Source organism: Glycine max, chromosome 11, assembly GCF_000004515.6.
Source record: "Glycine max cultivar Williams 82 chromosome 11, Glycine_max_v4.0, whole genome shotgun sequence".
Classification (NCBI taxonomy): domain Eukaryota; kingdom Viridiplantae; phylum Streptophyta; class Magnoliopsida; order Fabales; family Fabaceae; genus Glycine; species Glycine max.
In genome coordinates this window covers 28509483-28513044 of record NC_038247.2, presented here as the reverse complement: position 1 = coordinate 28513044, position 3562 = coordinate 28509483, and the positions used below count along the sequence as shown (strand labels likewise).

The window sequence follows — 3562 nt, the reverse complement described above, 5'->3', positions numbered from 1 at the left end:
CAGATTTATGATTCAAGGCCAGCTGGGTTACCAGGTTAACCAATGCATCCAGTTTGCCTTCAAGCTTCTTAGTTTCAGATGATGCAGATGGGTTTGTAGCTACCTCATGCACTCCTCTAATGACTATGGCATCATTTCTGGCGCTAAACTGCTGGGAGTTGGAGGCCATCTTCTCAATTAAATTTCTGACTTCAGCAGGAGTCATGTCTCCAAGGGCTCCACCACTGGCAGCATCTATCATACTTCTCTCCATATTACTGAGTCCTTCATAAAAATATTGGAGAAGAAGCTGTTCTGAAATCTGATGGTGGGGGCAACTGGCACATAGTTTCTTAAATCTCTCCCAGTACTCATACAGGCTCTCTCCACTGAGTTGTCTAATACCTGAGATATCCTTCCTGATGGCTGTGGTCCTGGAAGCAGGGAAAAATTTCTCTAAGAATACTCTCTTAAGGTCATCCCAGCTTGTGATGGACCTTGGAGCAAGGTAATACAGCCAGTCCTTTGCCACTCCCTCTAATGAATGAGGAAAAGCCTTCAGAAATATGTGATCCTCTTGGACATCTGGGGGTTTCATGGTGGAGCAGACAATGTGAAATTCTTTCAAATGTTTGTGCGGGTCTTCACCTGCAAGGCCATGAAACTTTGGAAGCAAATGAATCAGTCCAGTTTTAAGAACATAGGGGACATCCTCATCAGGGTATTGGATGCACAAGCTTTCGTAGGTGAAATCAGGTGCAGCCATTTCCCTTAGAGTCCTCTCACGAGGTGGAGGTTGTGCCACGTTCTCAGAATGTGCAAAATCAGAATGGTCAGAATCAGAATGCTCAAAATTATAATGCTCAAGATCAGGATGTTCAAAATCACCAATAACAGAATGCACAGATTCACCAGTTATGGAATGCTCAGAATGATCAAAAGGTATAAAATGATGCCTAACTAATCTATGAAATGTCCTATCTATCTCAGGATCAAAGAGTTGTAAGTCAGATGGATTGCCTCTAGTCATACACTACATTCAGCATGCACACAACTAGTTGCCTTGTCATGTAAATAAAGGTGTAGGTTTGAACTACAACTACCCTCAAATGATATCCAAATGACTTTAAATTTTGTGAGCAACCCTATAAAATGATGAGAAGATAGCACAAAAAATTTCAGACAAAAATTCAAAGTCTAACTATGAAAGCTAAAAATGGTAGGTTAAGAAAAATAAGTGAATAAAACTTGAAAAATAAAACTTTTGACAGAATCGCTTTTTTTGGACGATGGAGACCTCAGCTGGCCTATAATAATTGCGATTCTGATAACCGGAGCAAAAGTTATGGCCGTTTGAAGTTTTGACAAACACAAAATTTGCTAGTTTTTTGGAACTTTCAAATCTGACCAAACTAAAGGCTCTAGCTATTTTTCCCACAAAATATGGATTAAAAGAAGTTACCACAAAAAAAATCAGCCAAAAATAACAACCCTAGCTACTAAAACAAGAAATCTCAAATAATTCAGCATGGGTGGTCGCTAAAATCCGTCTCTAATTGATTTCTACTACTACTCTGTTTTTGCCGCAAGCACACTCTTCACAGCAAAACACCCAAGACTGAAACAGGGGAAACGCTTAATGGGAAAACTGAAACAGAACACACATTAAACAAAATACCAGGACACTAAACAACATTAACGCACATACTAACACAATACTAACAATTAAACATAAAACACGAAAGGATTAAACACACAACACTAGCTAGCTATTATGAACCTTTGGACACTGCTCCCCGGCAACGGCGCCAAATTTGATCGAGGCCGTACCCGAATCAAATAAACATGAAAATGCAGTAACTAGGAAGTGATCCTAGGTCGTTTCCCAACGAGCAGTGACAAACCAAATGTTCATAATATACTTGCAGTAACAGTAACGATTGGGGGGGTTTGTTTGTTTTGTCCCTAACAGTCAACAACTTAATCCAACCCTATGTCAATTTACTAAGCGAAAATCAACTTAGGGTTTTCAATACGTGATTAGGCACCACATACACCAGTTAGCCCTTCGTCCATTAAGCATGAACGCAAGTTAGGCTCAGAGGCAATTAATCGAACACGAAGCGTGCACTGATTAATATTCACGAATTTGGGATACTGGTGAAGGGAGAACTGCCAAGAAACCACATTACAAGCGAAACCTCAAAGAGAGTTGGGCTTCGTCCTCAAAAGGAAACAACACCAGAAAATCTAGCCTTCCATGGATTCAAACAGAAAACACAATTGAAACATGAAGCAGAAACGTAAATGAACGGAAACGTAAATGAACAGAAACGTAAACGAACAAAAATGTAAAATGGAACAGAAACGTAAATGAGAGTAGAAGAAGAAGCAAGAACGAAATTGTAATTAGAAGCAGAAAACGTAAAATTGCATTACGAACTCAGAAGCATCAAAACCGAAAAACGAAAACCCTAAAACAAAGCTCTGAATAATGAATAGCATAACATCCCCCTTGCACGAATCCCAAGGCAGCTATTTAAAAAGAGTCACTCAAAGTCATTGGGCCCTATTACAATACTCTGGCCCAAAATGAAATAAACACTGAACAACATAAAATAAAATTGCGAAATTTCCTAATTAGAAATTAACTAAGGTAAGCGTTGCTTTATTTGCCCTCTTCAAGTCCACAACTAAAATCCGGATTAAGCCCAATGTTTCATTAATTCCTGAAATTAGATTAAAAACATCAAATTAGCTAAATGAGCCCAAATAATAAAACTGCCTAATTCATTGACAATTAAGACCAATCAATAATTAAAATGGTGCAAAAAGGGTTTAGAAAATAGAAGAAAATGATGGCACATCAATGACTTAAATAAATGGCTTAAGCACGTCAAAAGGGGGTATAAAAAGTAAATGAAAACGAGAATAAAAAATACATGAAACAAAATGTGGACCACCACGGGTACATAGAATGAATTGAAAAGCTTGGTTTGAGGTACTTACCCGTTGAAGACTGAAGAAAATGAAGAACGAACGATGAATCTTGAAAAATGGTCTAGAATCTTCGCGTAATTACTCACGGAAACGTTACGGAAGCGCCTCGACTTGGATTTTCTTCACGAAACTAATTTTCCTCAGCTATTTCGAGAGAGAGAGAAGTGCCTAAGGGGTTGAACCCTTTTCTACTTCACTTCTCCCCCTATTTATAGAAAATTGGGGGAGAAGCTTGCCACCCAGCTAGCCCAGGCGAGCAAGGTTGCTTCCTCCAGAAGCAACCGCCTTCTGGAGGAATCTTCTGGAGGGCCCAAGTGGGCCTGGTTGCTATTTGCACCCCCATTTTTACTAAATACACCCCTGCCTTGTTTTTGGTGATTCTTTTTTCGTAAAGTTACGGAAACTTACGAATTTCGTAACGATACTTGTTTTCTTTCCGTAATGTTACGGAACCTTGCGGATTACATAATCATCCCCTTTTTTGACTTACGGAATGTTACGGAACCTCATTATTTGTGCAACGATGCTTCCTTTTGATTTCCGGAGTGTCACGGAACCTTACGGATTGTGCATCAATATGACA

At 39.3% G+C, this 3562-nt stretch overlaps 1 non-coding gene across 1 annotated transcript; it reads left to right on the top strand.

The window, feature by feature from the left end:
- Positions 1-299: 299 nt before the first annotated feature.
- On the top strand, positions 300-406 carry LOC112998448 (small nucleolar RNA R71). The gene has a single exon (XR_003263549.1). It is a non-coding gene; the product is annotated as a small nucleolar RNA R71 (small nucleolar RNA).
- The last annotated feature ends 3156 nt before the right edge of the window (positions 407-3562 follow it).